The 24,611-nt window shown below is 42.3% G+C and overlaps 3 long non-coding RNA genes across 3 annotated transcripts in view; 2 read left to right on the forward strand and 1 right to left on the reverse strand.

Annotated features, from left to right (window-relative positions):
* LOC141379178 (uncharacterized) overlaps positions 1–24,611 on the forward strand; it is a 94,119-nt gene that overhangs the window by 45,174 nt on the left and 24,334 nt on the right. The gene's annotated exons all lie outside the window — the stretch shown is intronic.
* Positions 6,525–9,377, forward strand: LOC148679849 (uncharacterized). The gene is made up of 3 exons (XR_015945472.1): positions 6,525–7,882; positions 7,979–8,592; positions 8,785–9,377. It is a non-coding gene; the product is annotated as an uncharacterized LOC148679849 (long non-coding RNA).
* LOC148679850 (uncharacterized) lies at positions 21,366–23,546 on the reverse strand. The gene is made up of 4 exons (XR_015945473.1): positions 22,692–23,546; positions 22,169–22,363; positions 21,554–21,748; positions 21,366–21,462 (listed from the first exon to the last, which is right to left on the reverse strand). It is a non-coding gene; the product is annotated as an uncharacterized LOC148679850 (long non-coding RNA).

Here is a 24,611-nt window from a genome sequence, read left to right on the forward strand (position 1 = left end):
TGTGAAGTGCACGCAAAACATGCGACACAAGCTAAACATGTGTCGCAAAAATAGAAACCGTGTCTAAAATAGAAATGTCACAAAAAAAAATCAAAAATGTGAAGTGCACGCAAAACATGCGACACAAGCTAAACATGTGTCGCAAATATAGAAACCGTGTCTAAAATAGAAATGTCACGAAAAAAATCGAAAATGTGAAGTGCACCCAAAACATGCGACACAAGCTAAACATGTGTCGCTAAATAGAAACGGTGTCTAAAATCGAAATGTCTCTAAAAAAGTCAAAAATGTGAAGTGTGCACCAAAACATGCGACGCAAGCTAATCATGTGTCGCAGAAATAGAAACGGTGTATAAAATCTAAACGTTACAAAGCTAGGGTGCTCTGATCGGTCAGGTTGCCTTGTGTGCTCTGACTGGTCAGTTGGACCCTGGGTCCTCTGGTGGGTCAGGTGGCCGTACGTGCGCTTATTAATCTGAAAGCTGATGTGCTCTTCATGGGCCGTACGTGCGCTGATTAATCTGAAAGCTGATGTGCTCTCTTGATCGACCGGTTGGCCTGGGGTGCTCTGATTGGTCAGTAGGCAGCTGTGTGCACTGGCTGGTCAAGTGCCTTACACCGTGCCTTCACAAAACATGCGACGCAAGCTAAACATGTGTCGCAAAAATAGAAACCGTGTCTAAAATAGAAATGTCACAAAAAAAATAAAAAATGTGAAGTGCACGCAAAACATGCGACACAAGCTAAACATGTGTCGCAAAAATAGAAACCGTGTCTAAAATAGAAATGTCACAAAAAAAATCAAAAATGTGAAGTGCACGCAAAACATGCGACACAAGCTAAACATGTGTCGCAAATATAGAAACCGTGTCTAAAATAGAAATGTCACGAAAAAAATCGAAAATGTGAAGTGCACGCAAAACATGCGACACAAGCTAAACATGTGTCGCTAAATAGAAACGGTGTCTAAAATCGAAATGTCTCTAAAAAAGTCGAAAATGTGAAGTGTGCACCAAAACATGCGACGCAAGCTAATCATGTGTCGCAGAAATAGAAACGGTGTATAAAATCTAAACGTTACAAAGCTAGGGTGCTCTGATCGGTCAGGTTGCCTTGTGTGCTCTGACTGGTCAGTTGGACCCTGGGTCCTCTGGTGGGTCAGGTGGCCGTACGTGCGCTTATTAATCTGAAAGCTGATGTGCTCTTCATGGGCCGTACGTGCGCTGATTAATCTGAAAGCTGATGTGCTCTCTTGATCGACCGGTTGGCCTGGGGTGCTCTGATTGGTCAGTAGGCAGCTGTGTGCACTGGCTGGTCAAGTGCCTTACACCGTGCCTTCACAAAACATGCGACGCAAGCTAAACATGTGTCGCAAAAACAAAAACCTTGTCTAAAATAGAAATGTCACAAAAAAATAAAAAATGTGAAGTGCACGCAAAACATGCGACACAAGCTAAACATGTGTCGCAAATATAGAAACCGTGTCTAAAATAGAAATGTCACGAAAAAAATCAAAAATGTGAAGTGCACGCAAAACATGCGACACAAGCTAAACATGTGTCGCTAAATAGAAACGGTGTCTAAAATTGAAATGTCTCTAAAAAACTTGAAAATGTGAAGTGTGCACCAAAACATGCGACGCAAGCTAATCATGTGTCGCAGAAATAGAAACGGTGTATAAAATCTAAACGTTACAAAGCTAGGGTGCTCTGATCGGTCAGGTTGCCTTGTGTGCTCTGACTGGTCAGTTGGACCCTGGGTCCTCTGGTTGGTCAGGTGGCCGTACGTGCGCTTATTAATCTGAAAGCTGATGTGCTCTTCATGGGCCGTACGTGCGCTGATTAATCTGAAAGCTGATGTGCTCTCTTGATCGACCGGTTGGCCTGGGGTGCTCTGATTGGTCAGTAGGCAGCTGTGTGCACTGGCTGGTCAAGTGCCTTACACCGTGCCTTCACAAAACATGCGACGCAAGCTAAACATGTGTCGCAAAAATAGAAACCGTGTCTAAAATAGAAATGTCACCAAAAAAATCAAAAATGTGAAGTGCACGCAAAACATGCGACACAAGCTAAACATGTGTCGCAAATATAGAAACCATGTCTAAAATAGAAATGTCACGAAAAAAATCGAAAATATGAAGTGCACGCAAAACATGCGACACAAGCTAAACATGTGTCGCTAAATAGAAACGGTGTCTAAAATCGAAATGTCTCTAAAAAAGTCGAAAATGTGAAGTGCACGCAAAACATGCGACACAAGCTAAACATGTGTCGCAAAAATAGAAACCGTGTCTAAAATAGAAATGTCACAAAAAAATCAAAAATGTGAAGTGCACGCAAAACATGCGACACAAGCTAAACATGTGTCGCAAATATAGAAACCGTGTCTAAAATAGAAATGTCACGAAAAAAATCGAAAATGTGAAGTGCACGCAAAACATGCGACACAAGCTAAACATGTGTCGCAAAAATAGAAACCGTGTCTAAAATAGAAATGTCACAAAAAAAATCAAAAATGTGAAGTGCACGCAAAACATGCGACACAAGCTAAACATGTGTCGCAAACATAGAAACCGTTTCTAAAATAGAAATGTCACGAAAAAAATCAAAAATGTGAAGTGCACGCAAAACATGCGACACAAGCTAAACATGTGTCGCAAATATAGAAACCGTGTCTAAAATAGAAATGTCACGAAAAAAATCGAAAATGTGAAGTGCACCCAAAACATGCGACACAAGCTAAACATGTGTCGCTAAATAGAAACGGTGTCTAAAATCGAAATGTCTCTAAAAAAGTCAAAAATGTGAAGTGTGCACCAAAACATGCGACGCAAGCTAATCATGTGTCGCAGAAATAGAAACGGTGTATAAAATCTAAACGTTACAAAGCTAGGGTGCTCTGATCGGTCAGGTTGCCTTGTGTGCTCTGACTGGTCAGTTGGACCCTGGGTCCTCTGGTTGGTCAGGTGGCCGTACGTGCGCTTATTAATCTGAAAGCTGATGTGCTCTTCATGGGCCGTACGTGCGCTGATTAATCTGAAAGCTGATGTGCTCTCTTGATCGACCGGTTGGCCTGGGGTGCTCTGATTGGTCAGTAGGCAGCTGTGTGCACTGGCTGGTCAAGTGCCTTACACCGTGCCTTCACAAAACATGCGACGCAAGCTAAACATGTGTCGCAAAAATAAAAAACCGTGTCTAAAATAGAAATGTCACAAAAAAAATCAAAAATGTGAAGTGCACGCAAAACATGCGACACAAGCTAAACATGTGTCGCAAAAATAGAAACCGTGTCTAAAATAGAAATGTCACAAAAAAAATAAAAAATGTGAAGTGCACGCAAAACATGAGACACAAGCTAAACATGTGTCGCAAATATAGAAACCGTGTCTAAAATAGAAATGTCACGAAAAAAATCGAAAATGTGAAGTGCACGCAAAACATGCGACACAAGCTAAACATGTGTCGCTAAATAGAAACGGTGTCTTAAATAGAAATGTCTCTAAAAAAGTCGAAAATATGAAGTGTGCACCAAAACATGCGACGCAAGCTAATCATGTGTCGCAGAAATAGAAACGGTGTATAAAATCTAAACGTTACAAAGCTAGGGTGCTCTGATCGGTCAGGTTGCCTTGTGTGCTCTGACTGGTCAGTTGGACCCTGGGTCCTCTGGTTGGTCAGGTGGCCGTACGTGCGCTTATTAATCTGAAAGCTGATGTGCTCTTCATGGGCCGTACGTGCGCTGATTAATCTGAAAGCTGATGTGCTCTCTTGATCGACCGGTTGGCCTGGGGTGCTCTGATTGGTCAGTAGGCAGCTGTGTGCACTGGCTGGTCAAGTGCCTTACACCGTGCCTTCACAAAACATGCGACGCAAGCTAAACATGTGTCGCAAAAATAGAAACCGTGTCTAAAATAGAAATGTCACAAAAAAATCAAAAATGTGAAGTGCACGCAAAACATGCGACACAAGCTAAACATGTGTCGCAAAAATAGAAACCGTGTCTAAAATAGAAATGTCACAAAAAAATAAAAAATGTTGAGTGCACGCAAAACATGCGACACAAGCTAAACATGTGTCGCAAATATAGAAACCGTGTCTAAAATAGAAATGTCACGAAAAAAATCAAAAATGTGAAGTGCACGCAAAACATGCGACACAAGCTAAACATGTGTCGCAAATATAGAAACCGTGTCTAAAATAGAAATGTCACGAAAAAAATCGAAAATGTGAAGTGCACCCAAAACATGCGACACAAGCTAAACATGTGTCGCTAAATAGAAACGGTGTCTAAAATCGAAATGTCTCTAAAAAAGTCGAAAATATGAAGTGTGCACCAAAACATGCGACGCAAGCTAATCATGTGTCGCAGAAATAGAAACGGTGTATAAAATCTAAACGTTACAAAGCTAGGGTGCTCTGATCGGTCAGGTTGCCTTGTGTGCTCTGACTGGTCAGTTGGACCCTGGGTCCTCTGGTTGGTCAGGTGGCCGTACGTGCGCTTATTAATCTGAAAGCTGATGTGCTCTTCATGGGCCGTACGTGCGCTGATTAATCTGAAAGCTGATGTGCTCTCTTGATCGACCGGTTGGCCTGGGGTGCTCTGATTGGTCAGTAGGCAGCTGTGTGCACTGGCTGGTCAAGTGCCTTACACCGTGCCTTCACAAAACATGCGACGCAAGCTAAACATGTGTCGCAAAAATAGAAACCGTGTCTAAAATAGAAATGTCACAAAAAAAATCAAAAATGTGAAGTGCACGCAAAACATGCGACACAAGCTAAACATGTGTCGCAAAAATAGAAACCGTGTCTAAAATAGAAATGTCACAAAAAAAAATCAAAAATGTGAAGTGCACGCAAAACATGCGACACAAGCTAAACATGTGTCGCAAATATAGAAACCGTGTCTAAAATAGAAATGTCACGAAAAAAATCGAAAATGTGAAGTGCACCCAAAACATGCGACACAAGCTAAACATGTGTCGCTAAATAGAAACGGTGTCTAAAATCGAAATGTCTCTAAAAAAGTCAAAAATGTGAAGTGTGCACCAAAACATGCGACGCAAGCTAATCATGTGTCGCAGAAATAGAAACGGTGTATAAAATCTAAACGTTACAAAGCTAGGGTGCTCTGATCGGTCAGGTTGCCTTGTGTGCTCTGACTGGTCAGTTGGACCCTGGGTCCTCTGGTGGGTCAGGTGGCCGTACGTGCGCTTATTAATCTGAAAGCTGATGTGCTCTTCATGGGCCGTACGTGCGCTGATTAATCTGAAAGCTGATGTGCTCTCTTGATCGACCGGTTGGCCTGGGGTGCTCTGATTGGTCAGTAGGCAGCTGTGTGCACTGGCTGGTCAAGTGCCTTACACCGTGCCTTCACAAAACATGCGACGCAAGCTAAACATGTGTCGCAAAAATAGAAACCGTGTCTAAAATAGAAATGTCACAAAAAAAATCAAAAATGTGAAGTGCACGCAAAACATGCGACACAAGCTAAACATGTGTTGCAAAAATAGAAACCGTGTCTAAAATAGAAATGTCACAAAAAAAATAAAAAATGTGAAGTGCACGCAAAACATGCGACACAAGCTAAACATGTGTCGCAAACATAGAAACCGTGTCTAAAATAGAAATGTCACGAAAAAAATCAAAAATGTGAAGTGCACGCAAAACATGCGACACAAGCTAAACATGTGTCGCAAATATAGAAACCGTGTCTAAAATAGAAATGTCACGAAAAAAATCGAAAATGTGAAGTGCACCCAAAACATGCGACACAAGCTAAACATGTGTCGCTAAATAGAAACGGTGTCTAAAATCGAAATGTCTCTAAAAAAGTCAAAAATGTGAAGTGTGCACCAAAACATGCGACGCAAGCTAATCATGTGTCGCAGAAATAGAAACGGTGTATAAAATCTAAACGTTACAAAGCTAGGGTACTCTGATCGGTCAGGTTGCCTTGTGTGCTCTGACTGGTCAGTTGGACCCTGGGTCCTCTGGTTGGTCAGGTGGCCGTACGTGCGCTTATTAATCTGAAAGCTGATGTGCTCTTCATGGGCCGTACGTGCGCTGATTAATCTGAAAGCTGATGTGCTCTCTTGATCGACCGGTTGGCCTGGGGTGCTCTGATTGGTCAGTAGGCAGCTGTGTGCACTGGCTGGTCAAGTGCCTTACACCGTGCCTTCACAAAACATGCGACGCAAGCTAAACATGTGTCGCAAAAATAGAAACCGTGTCTAAAATAGAAATGTCACAAAAAAAATCAAAAATGTGAAGTGCACGCAAAACATGCGACACAAGCTAAACATGTGTCGCAAAAATAGAAACCGTGTCTAAAATAGAAATGTCACAAAAAAAATCAAAAATGTGAAGTGCACGCAAAACATGCGACACAAGCTAAACATGTGTCGCAAATATAGAAACCGTGTCTAAAATAGAAATGTCACGAAAAAAATCGAAAATGTAAAGTGCACGCAAAACATGCGACACAAGCTAAAGATGTGTCGCTAAATAGAAACGGTGTCTAAAATCGAAATGTCTCTAAAAAAGTCAAAAATGTGAAGTGTGCACCAAAACATGCGACGCAAGCTAATCATGTGTCGCAGAAATAGAAACGGTGTATAAAATCTAAACGTTACAAAGCTAGGGTGCTCTGATCGGTCAGGTTGCCTTGTGTGCTCTGACTGGTCAGTTGGACCCTGGGTCCTCTGGTTGGTCAGGTGGCCGTACGTGCGCTTATTAATCTGAAAGCTGATGTGCTCTTCATGGGCCGTACGTGCGCTGATTAATCTGAAAGCTGATGTGCTCTCTTGATCGACCGGTTGGCCTGGGGTGCTCTGATTGGTCAGTAGGCAGCTGTGTGCACTGGCTGGTCAAGTGCCTTACACCGTGCCTTCACAAAACATGCGACGCAAGCTAAACATGTGTCGCAAAAATAGAAACCGTGTCTAAAATAGAAATGTCACAAAAAAAATCAAAAATGTGAAGTGCACGCAAAACATGCGACACAAGCTAAACATGTGTCGCAAAAATAGAAACCGTGTCTAAAATAGAAATGTCACAAAAAAAATCAAAAATGTGAAGTGCACGCAAAACATGCGACACAAGCTAAACATGTGTCGCAAATATAGAAACCGTGTCTAAAATAGAAATGTCACGAAAAAAATCAAAAATGTGAAGTGCACGCAAAACATGCGACACAAGCTAAACATGTGTCGCTAAATAGAAACGGTGTCTAAAATCGAAATGTCTCTAAAAAAGTCGAAAATGTGAAGTGTGCACCAAAACATGCGACGCAAGCTAATCATGTGTCGCAGAAATAGAAACGGTGTATAAAATCTAAACGTTACAAAGCTAGGGTGCTCTGATCGGTCAGGTTGCCTTGTGTGCTCTGACTGGTCAGTTGGACCCTGGGTCCTCTGGTGGGTCAGGTGGCCGTACGTGCGCTTATTAATCTGAAAGCTGATGTGCTCTTCATGGGCCGTACGTGCGCTGATTAATCTGAAAGCTGATGTGCTCTCTTGATCGACCGGTTGGCCTGGGGTGCTCTGATTGGTCAGTAGGCAGCTGTGTGCACTGGCTGGTCAAGTGCCTTACACCGTGCCTTCACAAAACATGCGACGCAAGCTAAACATGTGTCGCAAAAATAGAAACCGTGTCTAAAATAGAAATGTCACAAAAAAAATCAAAAATGTGAAGTGCACGCAAAACATGCGACACAAGCTAAACATGTGTCGCAAATATAGAAACCGTGTCTAAAATAGAAATGTCACGAAAAAAATCAAAAATGTGAAGTGCACGCAAAACATGCGACACAAGCTAAACATGTGTCGCAAATATAGAAACCGTGTCTAAAATAGAAATGTCACGAAAAAAATCGAAAATGTGAAGTGCACCCAAAACATGCGACACAAGCTAAACATGTGTCGCTAAATAGAAACGGTGTCTAAAATCGAAATGTCTCTAAAAAAGTCGAAAATGTGAAGTGTGCACCAAAACATGCGACGCAAGCTAATCATGTGTCGCAGAAATAGAAACGGTGTATAAAATCTAAACGTTACAAAGCTAGGGTGCTCTAATCGGTCAGGTTGCCTTGTGTGCTCTGACTGGTCAGTTGGACCCTGGGTCCTCTGGTTGGTCAGGTGGCCGTACGTGCGCTTATTAATCTGAAAGCTGATGTGCTCTTCATGGGCCGTACGTGCGCTGATTAATCTGAAAGCTGATGTGCTCTCTTGATCGACCGGTTGGCCTGGGGTGCTCTGATTGGTCAGTAGGCAGCTGTGTGCACTGGCTGGTCAAGTGCCTTACACCGTGCCTTCACAAAACATGCGACGCAAGCTAAACATGTGTCGCAAAAATAGAAACCGTGTCTAAAATAGAAATGTCACAAAAAAAATCAAAAATGTGAAGTGCACGCAAAACATGCGACACAAGCTAAACATGTGTCGCAAATATAGAAACCGTGTCTAAAATAGAAATGTCACAAAAAAATCAAAAATGTGAAGTGCACGCAAAACATGCGACACAAGCTAAACATGTGTCGCAAATATAGAAACCGTGTCTAAAATAGAAATGTCACGAAAAAAATCAAAAATGTGAAGTGCACGCAAAACATGCGACACAAGCTAAACATGTGTCGCTAAATAGAAACGGTGTCTAAAATCGAAATGTCTCTAAAAAAGTCGAAAATGTGAAGTGCACGCAAAACATGCGACACAAGCTAAACATGTGTCGCAAACATAGAAACCGTTTCTAAAATAGAAATGTCACGAAAAAAATCAAAAATGTGAAGTGCACGCAAAACATGCAACACAAGCTAAACATGTGTCGCAAATATAGAAACCGTGTCTAAAATAGAAATGTCACGAAAAAAATCGAAAATGTGAAGTGCACCCAAAACATGCGACACAAGCTAAACATGTGTCGCTAAATAGAAACGGTGTCTAAAATCGAAATGTCTCTAAAAAAGTCAAAAATGTGAAGTGTGCACCAAAACATGCGACGCAAGCTAATCATGTGTCGCAGAAATAGAAACGGTGTATAAAATCTAAACGTTACAAAGCTAGGGTGCTCTGATCGGTCAGGTTGCCTTGTGTGCTCTGACTGGTCAGTTGGACCCTGGGTCCTCTGGTGGGTCAGGTGGCCGTACGTGCGCTTATTAATCTGAAAGCTGATGTGCTCTTCATGGGCCGTACGTGCGCTGATTAATCTGAAAGCTGATGTGCTCTCTTGATCGACCGGTTGGCCTGGGGTGCTCTGATTGGTCAGTAGGCAGCTGTGTGCACTGGCTGGTCAAGTGCCTTACACCGTGCCTTCACAAAACATGCGACGCAAGCTAAACATGTGTCGCAAAAATAGAAACCGTGTCTAAAATAGAAATGTCACAAAAAAAATCAAAAATGTGAAGTGCACGCAAAACATGCGACACAAGCTAAACATGTGTTGCAAAAATAGAAACCGTGTCTAAAATAGAAATGTCACAAAAAAAATAAAAAATGTGAAGTGCACGCAAAACATGCGACACAAGCTAAACATGTGTCGCAAACATAGAAACCGTGTCTAAAATAGAAATGTCACGAAAAAAATCAAAAATGTGAAGTGCACGCAAAACATGCGACACAAGCTAAACATGTGTCGCAAATATAGAAACCGTGTCTAAAATAGAAATGTCACGAAAAAAATCGAAAATGTGAAGTGCACCCAAAACATGCGACACAAGCTAAACATGTGTCGTTAAATAGAAACGGTGTCTAAAATCGAAATGTCTCTAAAAAAGTCAAAAATGTGAAGTGTGCACCAAAACATGCGACGCAAGCTAATCATGTGTCGCAGAAATAGAAACGGTGTATAAAATCTAAACGTTACAAAGCTAGGGTACTCTGATCGGTCAGGTTGCCTTGTGTGCTCTGACTGGTCAGTTGGACCCTGGGTCCTCTGGTTGGTCAGGTGGCCGTACGTGCGCTTATTAATCTGAAAGCTGATGTGCTCTTCATGGGCCGTACGTGCGCTGATTAATCTGAAAGCTGATGTGCTCTCTTGATCGACCGGTTGGCCTGGGGTGCTCTGATTGGTCAGTAGGCAGCTGTGTGCACTGGCTGGTCAAGTGCCTTACACCGTGCCTTCACAAAACATGCGACGCAAGCTAAACATGTGTCGCAAAAATAGAAACCGTGTCTAAAATAGAAATGTCACAAAAAAAATCAAAAATGTGAAGTGCACGCAAAACATGCGACACAAGCTAAACATGTGTCGCAAAAATAGAAACCGTGTCTAAAATAGAAATGTCACAAAAAAAATCAAAAATGTGAAGTGCACGCAAAACATGCGACACAAGCTAAACATGTGTCGCAAATATAGAAACCGTGTCTAAAATAGAAATGTCACGAAAAAAATCGAAAATGTGAAGTGCACGCAAAACATGCGACACAAGCTAAACATGTGTCGCTAAATAGAAACGGTGTCTTAAATAGAAATGTCTCTAAAAAAGTCAAAAATGTGAAGTGTGCACCAAAACATGCGACGCAAGCTAATCATGTGTCGCAGAAATAGAAACGGTGTATAAAATCTAAACGTTACAAAGCTAGGGTGCTCTGATCGGTCAGGTTGCCTTGTGTGCTCTGACTGGTCAGTTGGACCCTGGGTCCTCTGGTGGGTCAGGTGGCCGTACGTGCGCTTATTAATCTGAAAGCTGATGTGCTCTTCATGGGCCGTACGTGCGCTGATTAATCTGAAAGCTGATGTGCTCTCTTGATCGACCGGTTGGCCTGGGGTGCTCTGATTGGTCAGTAGGCAGCTGTGTGCACTGGCTGGTCAAGTGCCTTACACCGTGCCTTCACAAAACATGCGACGCAAGCTAAACATGTGTCGCAAAAACAGAAACCTTGTCTAAAATAGAAATGTCACAAAAAAATAAAAAATGTGAAGTGCACGCAAAACATGCGACACAAGCTAAACATGTGTCGCAAATATAGAAACCGTGTCTAAAATAGAAATGTCACGAAAAAAATCAAAAATGTGAAGTGCACGCAAAACATGCGACACAAGCTAAACATGTGTCGCTAAATAGAAACGGTGTCTAAAATCGAAATGTCTCTAAAAAACTTGAAAATGTGAAGTGTGCACCAAAACATGCGACGCAAGCTAATCATGTGTCGCAGAAATAGAAACGGTGTATAAAATCTAAACGTTACAAAGCTAGGGTGCTCTGATCGGTCAGGTTGCCTTGTGTGCTCTGACTGGTCAGTTGGACCCTGGGTCCTCTGGTTGGTCAGGTGGCCGTACGTGCGCTTATTAATCTGAAAGCTGATGTGCTCTTCATGGGCCGTACGTGCGCTGATTAATCTGAAAGCTGATGTGCTCTCTTGATCGACCGGTTGGCCTGGGGTGCTCTGATTGGTCAGTAGGCAGCTGTGTGCACTGGCTGGTCAAGTGCCTTACACCGTGCCTTCACAAAACATGCGACGCAAGCTAAACATGTGTCGCAAAAATAGAAACCGTGTCTAAAATAGAAATGTCACAAAAAAAATCAAAAATGTGAAGTGCACGCAAAACATGCGACACAAGCTAAACATGTGTCGCAAACATAGAAACCGTGTCTAAAATAGAAATGTCACAAAAAAATCAAAAATGTGAAGTGCACGCAAAACATGCGACACAAGCTAAACATGTGTCGCAAATATAGAAACCGTGTCTAAAATAGAAATGTCACGAAAAAAATCGAAAATGTGAAGTGCACGCAAAACATGCGACACAAGCTAAACATGTGTCGCAAAAATAGAAACCGTGTCTAAAATAGAAATGTCACAAAAAAAATCAAAAATGTGAAGTGCACGCAAAACATGCGACACAAGCTAAACATGTGTCGCAAACATAGAAACCGTTTCTAAAATAGAAATGTCACGAAAAAAATCAAAAATGTGAAGTGCACGCAAAACATGCAACACAAGCTAAACATGTGTCGCAAATATAGAAACCGTGTCTAAAATAGAAATGTCACGAAAAAAATCGAAAATGTGAAGTGCACCCAAAACATGCGACACAAGCTAAACATGTGTCGCTAAATAGAAACGGTGTCTAAAATCGAAATGTCTCTAAAAAAGTCAAAAATGTGAAGTGTGCACCAAAACATGCGACGCAAGCTAATCATGTGTCGCAGAAATAGAAACGGTGTATAAAATCTAAACGTTACAAAGCTAGGGTGCTCTGATCGGTCAGGTTGCCTTGTGTGCTCTGACTGGTCAGTTGGACCCTGGGTCCTCTGGTGGGTCAGGTGGCCGTACGTGCGCTTATTAATCTGAAAGCTGATGTGCTCTTCATGGGCCGTACGTGCGCTGATTAATCTGAAAGCTGATGTGCTCTCTTGATCGACCGGTTGGCCTGGGGTGCTCTGATTGGTCAGTAGGCAGCTGTGTGCACTGGCTGGTCAAGTGCCTTACACCGTGCCTTCACAAAACATGCGACGCAAGCTAAACATGTGTCGCAAAAATAGAAACCGTGTCTAAAATAGAAATGTCACAAAAAAAATCAAAAATGTGAAGTGCACGCAAAACATGCGACACAAGCTAAACATGTGTTGCAAAAATAGAAACCGTGTCTAAAATAGAAATGTCACAAAAAAAATAAAAAATGTGAAGTGCACGCAAAACATGCGACACAAGCTAAACATGTGTCGCAAACATAGAAACCGTGTCTAAAATAGAAATGTCACGAAAAAAATCAAAAATGTGAAGTGCACGCAAAACATGCGACACAAGCTAAACATGTGTCGCAAATATAGAAACCGTGTCTAAAATAGAAATGTCACGAAAAAAATCGAAAATGTGAAGTGCACCCAAAACATGCGACACAAGCTAAACATGTGTCGTTAAATAGAAACGGTGTCTAAAATCGAAATGTCTCTAAAAAAGTCAAAAATGTGAAGTGTGCACCAAAACATGCGACGCAAGCTAATCATGTGTCGCAGAAATAGAAACGGTGTATAAAATCTAAACGTTACAAAGCTAGGGTACTCTGATCGGTCAGGTTGCCTTGTGTGCTCTGACTGGTCAGTTGGACCCTGGGTCCTCTGGTTGGTCAGGTGGCCGTACGTGCGCTTATTAATCTGAAAGCTGATGTGCTCTTCATGGGCCGTACGTGCGCTGATTAATCTGAAAGCTGATGTGCTCTCTTGATCGACCGGTTGGCCTGGGGTGCTCTGATTGGTCAGTAGGCAGCTGTGTGCACTGGCTGGTCAAGTGCCTTACACCGTGCCTTCACAAAACATGCGACGCAAGCTAAACATGTGTCGCAAAAATAGAAACCGTGTCTAAAATAGAAATGTCACAAAAAAAATCAAAAATGTGAAGTGCACGCAAAACATGCGACACAAGCTAAACATGTGTCGCAAAAATAGAAACCGTGTCTAAAATAGAAATGTCACAAAAAAAATCAAAAATGTGAAGTGCACGCAAAACATGCGACACAAGCTAAACATGTGTCGCAAATATAGAAACCGTGTCTAAAATAGAAATGTCACGAAAAAAATCGAAAATGTGAAGTGCACGCAAAACATGCGACACAAGCTAAACATGTGTCGCTAAATAGAAACGGTGTCTTAAATAGAAATGTCTCTAAAAAAGTCAAAAATGTGAAGTGTGCACCAAAACATGCGACGCAAGCTAATCATGTGTCGCAGAAATAGAAACGGTGTATAAAATCTAAACGTTACAAAGCTAGGGTGCTCTGATCGGTCAGGTTGCCTTGTGTGCTCTGACTGGTCAGTTGGACCCTGGGTCCTCTGGTGGGTCAGGTGGCCGTACGTGCGCTTATTAATCTGAAAGCTGATGTGCTCTTCATGGGCCGTACGTGCGCTGATTAATCTGAAAGCTGATGTGCTCTCTTGATCGACCGGTTGGCCTGGGGTGCTCTGATTGGTCAGTAGGCAGCTGTGTGCACTGGCTGGTCAAGTGCCTTACACCGTGCCTTCACAAAACATGCGACGCAAGCTAAACATGTGTCGCAAAAACAGAAACCTTGTCTAAAATAGAAATGTCACAAAAAAATAAAAAATGTGAAGTGCACGCAAAACATGCGACACAAGCTAAACATGTGTCGCAAATATAGAAACCGTGTCTAAAATAGAAATGTCACGAAAAAAATCAAAAATGTGAAGTGCACGCAAAACATGCGACACAAGCTAAACATGTGTCGCTAAATAGAAACGGTGTCTAAAATCGAAATGTCTCTAAAAAACTTGAAAATGTGAAGTGTGCACCAAAACATGCGACGCAAGCTAATCATGTGTCGCAGAAATAGAAACGGTGTATAAAATCTAAACGTTACAAAGCTAGGGTGCTCTGATCGGTCAGGTTGCCTTGTGTGCTCTGACTGGTCAGTTGGACCCTGGGTCCTCTGGTTGGTCAGGTGGCCGTACGTGCGCTTATTAATCTGAAAGCTGATGTGCTCTTCATGGGCCGTACGTGCGCTGATTAATCTGAAAGCTGATGTGCTCTCTTGATCGACCGGTTGGCCTGGGGTGCTCTGATTGGTCAGTAGGCAGCTGTGTGCACTGGCTGGTCAAGTGCCTTACACCGTGCCTTCACAAAACATGCGACGCAAGCTAAACATGTGTCGCAAAAATAGAAACCGTGTCTAAAATAGAAATGTCACAAAAAAAATCAAAAATGTGAAGTGCACGCAAAACATGCGACACAAGCTAAACATGTGTCGCAAATATAGAAACCGTGTCTAAAATAGAAATGTCACGAAAAAAATCGAAAATGTGAAGTGCACGCAAAACATGCGACACAAGCTAAACATGTGTCGCTAAATAGAAACGGTGTCTAAAATCGAAATGTCTCTAAAAAAGTCGAAAATGTGAAGTGTGCACCTAAACATGCGACGCAAGCTAATCATGTGTCGCAGAAATAGAAACGGTGTATAAAATCTAAACGTTACAAAGCTAGGGTGCTCTGATCGGTCAGGTTGCCTTGTGTGCTCTGACTGGTCAGTTGGACCCTGGGTCCTCTGGTTGGTCAGGTGGCCGTACGTGCGCTTATTAATCTGAAAGCTGATGTGCTCTTTATGGGCCGTACGTGCGCTGATTAATCTGAAAGCTGATGTGCTCTCTTGATCGACCGGTTGGCCTGGGGTGCTCTGATTGGTCAGTAGGCAGCTGTGTGCACTGGCTGGTCAAGTGCCTTACACCGTGCCTTCACAAAACATGCGACGCAAGCTAAACATGTGCCGCAAAAATAGAAACCGTGTCTAAAATAGAAATGTCACAAAAAAAATAAAAAATGTGAAGTGCACGCAAAACATGCGACACAAGCTAAACATGTGTCGCAAAAATAGAAACCGTGTCTAAAATAGAAATGTCACAAAAAAAATCAAAAATGTGAAGTGCACGCAAAACATGCGACACAAGCTAAACATGTGTCGCAAACATAGAAACCGTTTCTAAAATAGAAATGTCACGAAAAAAATCAAAAATGTGAAGTGCACGCAAAACATGCGACACAAGCTAAACATGTGTCGCAAATATAGAAACCGTGTCTAAAATAGAAATGTCACGAAAAAAATCGAAAATGTGAAGTGCACCCAAAACATGCGACACAAGCTAAACATGTGTCGCTAAATAGAAACGGTGTCTAAAATCTAAATGTCTCTAAAAAAGTCAAAAATGTGAAGTGTGCACCAAAACATGCGACGCAAGCTAATCATGTGTCGCAGAAATAGAAACGGTGTATAAAATCTAAACGTTACAAAGCTAGGGTGCTCTGATCGGTCAGGTTGCCTTGTGTGCTCTGACTGGTCAGTTGGACCCTGGGTCCTCTGGTTGGTCAGGTGGCCGTACGTGCGCTTATTAATCTGAAAGCTGATGTGCTCTTCATGGGCCGTACGTGCGCTGATTAATCTGAAAGCTGATGTGCTCTCTTGATCGACCGGTTGGCCTGGGGTGCTCTGATTGGTCAGTAGGCAGCTGTGTGCACTGGCTGGTCAAGTGCCTTACACCGTGCCTTCACAAAACATGCGACGCAAGCTAAACATGTGTCGCAAAAATAGAAACCGTGTCTAAAATAGAAATGTCACAAAAAAATCAAAAATGTGAAGTGCACGCAAAACATGCGACACAAGCTAAACATGTGTCGCAAATATAGAAACCGTGTCTAAAATAGAAATGTCACAAAAAAAATCAAAAATGTGAAGTGCACGCAAAACATGCGACACAAGCTAAACATGTGTCGCAAATATAGAAACCGTGTCTAAAATAGAAATGTCACGAAAAAAATCAAAAATGTGAAGTGCACGCAAAACATGCGACACAAGCTAAACATGTGTCGCTAAATAGAAACGGTGTCTAAAATCGAAATGTCTCTAAAAAAGTCGAAAATGTGAAGTGTGCACCAAAACATGCGACGCAAGCTAATCATGTGTCGCAGAAATAGAAACGGTGTATAAAATCTAAACGTTACAAAGCTAGGGTGCTCTGATCGGTCAGGTTGCCTTGTGTGCTCTGACTGGTCAGTTGGACCCTGGGTCCTCTGGTGGGTCAGGTGGCCGTACGTGCGCTTATTAATCTGAAAGCTGATGTGCTCTTCATGGGCCGTACGTGCGCTGATTAATCTGAAAGCTGATGTGCTCTCTTGATCGACCGGTTGGCCTGGGGTGCTCTGATTGGTCAGTAGGCAGCTGTGTGCACTGGCTGGTCAAGTGCCTTACACCGTGCCTTCACAAAACATGCGACGCAAGCTAAACATGTGTCGCAAAAATAGAAACCGTGTCTAAAATAGAAATGTCACAAAAAAAATCAAAAATGTGAAGTGCACGCAAAACATGCGACACAAGCTAAACATGTGTCGCAAATATAGAAACCATGTCTAAAATAGAAATGTCACGAAAAAAATCGAAAATGTGAAGTGCACGCAAAACATGCGACACAAGCTAAACATGTGTCGCTAAATAGAAACGGTGTCTAAAATCGAAATGTCTCTAAAAAAGTCGAAAATGTGAAGTGTGCACCAAAACATGCGACGCAAGCTAATCATGTGTCGCAGAAATAGAAACGGTGTATAAAATCTAAACGTTACAAAGCTAGGGTGCTCTGATCGGTCAGGTTGCCTTGTGTGCTCTGACTGGTCAGTTGGACCCTGGGTCCTCTGGTTGGTCAGGTGGCCGTACGTGCGCTTATTAATCTGAAAGCTGATGTGCTCTTCATGGGCCGTACGTGCGCTGATTAATCTGAAAGCTGATGTGCTCTCTTGATCGACTGGTTGGCCTGGGGTGCTCTGATTGGTCAGTAGGCAGCTGTGTGCACTGGCTGGTCAAGTGCCTTACACCGTGCCTTCACAAAACATGCGACGCAAGCTAAACATGTGCCGCAAAAATAGAAACCGTGTCTAAAATAGAAATGTCACAAAAAAAATTAAAAATGTGAAGTGCACGCAAAACATGCGACACAAGCTAAACATGTGTCGCAAAAATAGAAACCGTGTCTAAAATAGAAATGTCACAAAAAAATCAAAAATGTGAAGTGCACGCAAAACATGCGACACAAGCTAAACATGTGTCGCAAATATAGAAACCGTGTCTAAAATAGAAATGTCACGAAAAAAATCGAAAATGTGAAGTGCACGCAAAACATGCGACACAAGCTAAACATGTGTCGCAAAAATAGAAACCGTGTCTAAAATAGAAATGTCACAAAAAAAATCAAAAATGTGAAGTGCACGCAAAACATGCGACACAAGCTAAACATGTGTCGCAAACATAGAAACCGTTTCTAAAATAGAAATGTCACGAAAAAAATCAAAAATGTGAAGTGCACGCAAAACATGCGACACAAGCTAAACATGTGTCGCAAATATAGAAACCGTGTCTAAAATAGAAATGTCACGAAAAAAATCGAAAATGTGAAGTGCACCCAAAACATGCGACACAAGCTAAACATGTGTCGCTAAATAGAAACGGTGTCTAAAATCGAAATGTCTCTAAAAAAGTCAAAAATGTGAAGTGTGCACCAAAACATGCGACGCAAGCTAATCATGTGTCGCAGAAATAGAAACGGTGTATAAAATCTAAACGTTACAAAGCTAGGGTGCTCTGATCGGTCAGGTTGCCTTGTGTGCTCTGACTGGTCAGTTGGACCCTGGGTCCTCTGGTTGGTCAGGTGGCCGTACGTGCGCTTATTAATCTGAAAGCTGATGTGCTCTTCATGGGCCGTACGTGCGCTGATTAATCTGAAAGCTGATGTGCTCTCTTGATCGACCGGTTGGCCTGGGGTGCTCTGATTGGTCAGTAGGCAGCTGTGTGCACTGGCTGGTCAAGTGCCTTACACCGTGCCTTCACAAAACATGCGACGCAAGCTAAACATGTGTCGCAAAAATAGAAACCGTGTCTAAAATAGAAATGTCACAAAAAAAATCAAAAATGTGAAGTGCACGCAAAACATGCGACACAAGCTAAACATGTGTCGCAAAAATAGAAACCGTGTCTAAAATAGAAATTTCACAAAAAATAAAAAATGTGAAGTGCACGCAAAACATGAGACACAAGCTAAACATGTGTCGCAAATATAGAAACCGTGTCTAAAATAGAAATGTCACGAAAAAAATCGAAAATGTGAAGTGCACGCAAAACATGCGACACAAGCTAAACATGTGTCGCTAAATAGAAACGGTGTCTTAAATAGAAATGTCTCTAAAAAAGTCGAAAATATGAAGTGTGCACCAAAACATGCGACGCAAGCTAATCATGTGTCGCAGAAATAGAAACGGTGTATAAAATCTAAACGTTACAAAGCTAGGGTGCTCTGATCGGTCAGGTTGCCTTGTGTGCTCTGACTGGTCAGTTGGACCCTGGGTCCTCTGGTTGGTCAGGTGGCCGTACGTGCGCTTATTAATCTGAAAGCTGATGTGCTCTTCATGGGCCGTACGTGCGCTGATTAATCTGAAAGCTGATGTGCTCTCTTGATCGACCGGTTGGCCTGGGGTGCTCTGATTGGTCAGTAGGCAGCTGTGTGCACTGGCTGGTCAAGTGCCTTACACCGTGCCTTCACAAAACATGCGACGCAAGCTAAACATGTGTCGCAAAAATAGAAACCGTGTCTAAAATAGAAATGTCACAAAAAAAATCAAAAATGTGAAGTGCACGCAAAACATGCGACACAAGCTAAACATGTGTCGCAAAAATAGAAACCGTGTCTAAAATAGAAATGTCACAAAAAAATCAAAAATGTGAAGTGCACGCAAAACATGCGAAACAAGCTAAACATGTGTCGCAAATATAGAAACCGTGTCTAAAATAGAAATGTCACGAAAAAAATCAAAAATGTGAAGTGTGCACCAAAACATGCGACGCAAGCTAATCATGTGTCGCAGAAATAGAAACGGTGTATAAAATCTAAACGTTACAAAGCTAGGGTGCTCTGATCGGTCAGGTTGCCTTGTGTGCTCTGACTGGTCAGTTGGACCCTGGGTCCTCTGGTTGGTCAGGTGGCCGTACGTGCGCTTATTAATCTGAAAGCTGATGTGCTCTTCATGGGCCGTACGTGCGCTGATTAATCTGAAAGCTGATGTGCTCTCTTGATCGACCGGTTGGCCTGGGGTGCTCTGATTGGTCAGTAGGCAGCTGTGTGCACTGGCTGGTCAAGTGCCTTACACCGTGCCTTCACAAAACATGCGACGCAAGCTAAACATGTGCCGCAAAAATAGAAACCGTGTCTAAAATAGAAATGTCACAAAAAAAATCAAAAATGTGAAGTGCACGCAAAACATGCGACACAAGCTAAACATGTGTCGCAAAAATAGAAACCGTGTCTAAAATAGAAATGTCACAAAAAAATCAAAAATGTGAAGTGCACGCAAAACATGCGACACAAGCTAAACATGTGTCGCAAATATAGAAACCGTGTCTAAAATAGAAATGTCACGAAAAAAATCGAAAATGTGAAGTGCACGCAAAACATGCGACACAAGCTAAACATGTGTCGCTAAATAGAAACGGTGTCTAAAATCGAAATGTCTCTAAAAAAGTCGAAAATGTGAAGTGTGCACCAAAACATGCGACGCAAGCTAATCATGTGTCGCAGAAATAGAAACGGTGTATAAAATCTAAACGTTACAAAGCTAGGGTGCTCTGATCGGTCAGGTTGCCTTGTGTGCTCTGACTGGTCAGTTGGACCCTGGGTCCTCTGGTTGGTCAGGTGGCCGTACGTGCGCTTATTAATCTGAAAGCTGATGTGCTCTTCATGGGCCGTACGTGCGCTGATTAATCTGAAAGCTGATGTGCTCTCTTGATCGACTGGTTGGCCTGGGGTGCTCTGATTGGTCAGTAGGCAGCTGTGTGCACTGGCTGGTCAAGTGCCTTACACCGTGCCTTCACAAAACATGCGACGCAAGCTAAACATGTGCCGCAAAAATAGAAACCGTGTCTAAAATAGAAATGTCACAAAAAAAATTAAAAATGTGAAGTGCACGCAAAACATGCGACACAAGCTAAACATGTGTCGCAAAAATAGAAACCGTGTCTAAAATAGAAATGTCACAAAAAAATCAAAAATGTGAAGTGCACGCAAAACATGCGACACAAGCTAAACATGTGTCGCAAATATAGAAACCGTGTCTAAAATAGAAATGTCACGAAAAAAATCGAAAATGTGAAGTGCACGCAAAACATGCGACACAAGCTAAACATGTGTCGCAAAAATAGAAACCGTGTCTAAAATAGAAATGTCACAAAAAAAATCAAAAATGTGAAGTGCACGCAAAACATGCGACACAAGCTAAACATGTGTCGCAAACATAGAAACCGTTTCTAAAATAGAAATGTCACGAAAAAAATCAAAAATGTGAAGTGCACGCAAAACATGCGACACAAGCTAAACATGTGTCGCAAATATAGAAACCGTGTCTAAAATAGAAATGTCACGAAAAAAATCGAAAATGTGAAGTGCACCCAAAACATGCGACACAAGCTAAACATGTGTCGCTAAATAGAAACGGTGTCTAAAATCGAAATGTCTCTAAAAAAGTCAAAAATGTGAAGTGTGCACCAAAACATGCGACGCAAGCTAATCATGTGTCGCAGAAATAGAAACGGTGTATAAAATCTAAACGTTACAAAGCTAGGGTGCTCTGATCGGTCAGGTTGCCTTGTGTGCTCTGACTGGTCAGTTGGACCCTGGGTCCTCTGGTTGGTCAGGTGGCCGTACGTGCGCTTATTAATCTGAAAGCTGATGTGCTCTTCATGGGCCGTACGTGCGCTGATTAATCTGAAAGCTGATGTGCTCTCTTGATCGACCGGTTGGCCTGGGGTGCTCTGATTGGTCAGTAGGCAGCTGTGTGCACTGGCTGGTCAAGTGCCTTACACCGTGCCTTCACAAAACATGCGACGCAAGCTAAACATGTGTCGCAAAAATAGAAACCGTGTCTAAAATAGAAATGTCACAAAAAAAATCAAAAATGTGAAGTGCACGCAAAACATGCGACACAAGCTAAACATGTGTCGCAAAAATAGAAACCGTGTCTAAAATAGAAATTTCACAAAAAATAAAAAATGTGAAGTGCACGCAAAACATGAGACACAAGCTAAACATGTGTCGCAAATATAGAAACCGTGTCTAAAATAGAAATGTCACGAAAAAAATCGAAAATGTGAAGTGCACGCAAAACATGCGACACAAGCTAAACATGTGTCGCTAAATAGAAACGGTGTCTTAAATAGAAATGTCTCTAAAAAAGTCGAAAATATGAAGTGTGCACCAAAACATGCGACGCAAGCTAATCATGTGTCGCAGAAATAGAAACGGTGTATAAAATCTAAACGTTACAAAGCTAGGGTGCTCTGATCGGTCAGGTTGCCTTGTGTGCTCTGACTGGTCAGTTGGACCCTGGGTCCTCTGGTTGGTCAGGTGGCCGTACGTGCGCTTATTAATCTGAAAGCTGATGTGCTCTTCATGGGCCGTACGTGCGCTGATTAATCTGAAAGCTGATGTGCTCTCTTGATCGACCGGTTGGCCTGGGGTGCTCTGATTGGTCAGTAGGCAGCTGTGTGCACTGGCTGGTCAAGTGCCTTACACCGTGCCTTCACAAAACATGCGACGCAAGCTAAACATGTGTCGCAAAAATAGAAACCGTGTCTAAAATAGAAATGTCACAAAAAAAATCAAAAATGTGAAGTGCACGCAAAACATGCGACACAAGCTAAACATGTGTCGCAAAAATAGAAACCGTGTCTAAAATAGAAATGTCACAAAAAAATCAAAAATGTGAAGTGCACGCAAAACATGCGAAACAAGCTAAACATGTGTCGCAAATATAGAAACCGTGTCTAAAATAGAAATGTCACGAAAAAAATCAAAAATGTGAAGTGTGCACCAAAACATGCGACGCAAGCTAATCATGTGTCGCAGAAATAGAAACGGTGTATAAAATCTAAACGTTACAAAGCTAGGGTGCTCTGATCGGTCAGGTTGCCTTGTGTGCTCTGACTGGTCAGTTGGACCCTGGGTCCTCTGGTTGGTCAGGTGGCCGTACGTGCGCTTATTAATCTGAAAGCTGATGTGCTCTTCATGGGCCGTACGTGCGCTGATTAATCTGAAAGCTGATGTGCTCTCTTGATCGACCGGTTGGCCTGGGGTGCTCTGATTGGTCAGTAGGCAGCTGTGTGCACTGGCTGGTCAAGTGCCTTACACCGTGCCTTCACAAAACATGCGACGCAAGCTAAACATGTGCCGCAAAAATAGAAACCGTGTCTAAAATAGAAATGTCACAAAAAAAATCAAAAATGTGAAGTGCACGCAAAACATGCGACACAAGCTAAACATGTGTCGCAAAAATAGAAACCGTGTCTAAAATAGAAATGTCACAAAAAAATCAAAAATGTGAAGTGCACGCAAAACATGCGACACAAGCTAAACATGTGTCGCAAATATAGAAACCGTGTCTAAAATAGAAATGTCACGAAAAAAATCGAAAATGTGAAGTGCACGCAAAACATGCGACACAAGCTAAACATGTGTCGCTAAATAGAAACGGTGTCTAAAATCGAAATGTCTCTAAAAAAGTCGAAAATGTGAAGTGTGCACCAAAACATGCGACGCAAGCTAATCATGTGTCGCAGAAATAGAAACGGTGTATAAAATCTAAACGTTACAAAGCTAGGGTGCTCTGATCGGTCAGGTTGCCTTGTGTGCTCTGACTGGTCAGTTGGACCCTGGGTCTTCTGGTTGGTCAGGTGGCCGTACGTGCGCTTATTAATCTGAAAGCTGATGTGCTCTTCATGGGCCGTACGTGCGCTGATTAATCTGAAAGCTGATGTGCTCTCTTGATCGACCGGTTGGCCTGGGGTGCTCTGATTGGTCAGTAGGCAGCTGTGTGCACTGGCTGGTCAAGTGCCTTACACCGTGCCTTCACAAAACATGCGACGCAAGCTAAACATGTGTCGCAAAAATAGAAACCTTGTCTAAAATAGAAATGTCACAAAAAAAATCAAAAATGTGAAGTGCACGCAAAACATGCGACACAAGCTAAACATGTGTCGCAAATATAGAAACCGTGTCTAAAATAGAAATGTCACGAAAAAAATCGAAAATGTGAAGTGCACCCAAAACATGCGACACAAGCTAAACATGTGTCGCTAAATAGAAACGGTGTCTAAAATCGAAATGTCTCTAAAAAAGTCAAAAATGTGAAGTGTGCACCAAAACATGCGACGCAAGCTAATCATGTGTCGCAGAAATAGAAACGGTGTATAAAATCTAAACGTTACAAAGCTAGGGTGCTCTGATCGGTCAGGTTGCCTTGTGTGCTCTGACTGGTCAGTTGGACCCTGGGTCCTCTGGTTGGTCAGGTGGCCGTACGTGCGCTTATTAATCTGAAAGCTGATGTGCTCTTCATGGGCCGTACGTGCGCTGATTAATCTGAAAGCTGATGTGCTCTCTTGATCGACCGGTTGGCCTGGGGTGCTCTGATTGGTCAGTAGGCAGCTGTGTGCACTGGCTGGTCAAGTGCCTTACACCGTGCCTTCACAAAACATGCGACGCAAGCTAAACATGTGTCGCAAAAATAGAAACCGTGTCTAAAATAGAAATGTCACGAAAAAAATCAAAAATGTGAAGTGCACGCAAAACATGTGACACAAGCTAAACATGTGTCGCAAAAATAGAAACCGTGTCTAAAATAGAAATGTCACAAAAAAAATCAAAAATGTGAAGTGCACGCAAAACATGCGACACAAGCTAAACATGTGTCGCTAAATAGAAACGGTGTCTAAAATCGAAATGTCTCTAAAAAAGTCGAAAATATGAAGTGTGCACCTAAACATGCGACGCAAGCTAAACATGTGTCGCAAAAATAGAAACAGTGTCTAAAATCTAAATGTCACAAAAAAAATCAAAAATGTGAAGTGCACGCAAAACATGCGACACAAGCTAAACATGTGTCGCAAATATAGAAACCGTGTCTAAAATAGAAATGTCATGAAAAAAATCGAAAATGTGAGATGTGCACCAAAACATGCGATGCAAGCTAATCATGTGTCGCAAATATAGAAACCGTGTCTAAAATAGAAATGTCACGAAAAAAATCGAAAATGTGAAGTGCACCCAAAACATGCGACACAAGCTAAACATGTGTCGCAAAT

This window comes from Danio rerio, chromosome 19, assembly GCF_052040795.2.
Source record: "Danio rerio strain M-AB ecotype USA chromosome 19, GRCz13ab, whole genome shotgun sequence".
In the NCBI taxonomy this organism is placed as follows: Eukaryota; Metazoa; Chordata; class Actinopteri; order Cypriniformes; family Danionidae; genus Danio; species Danio rerio.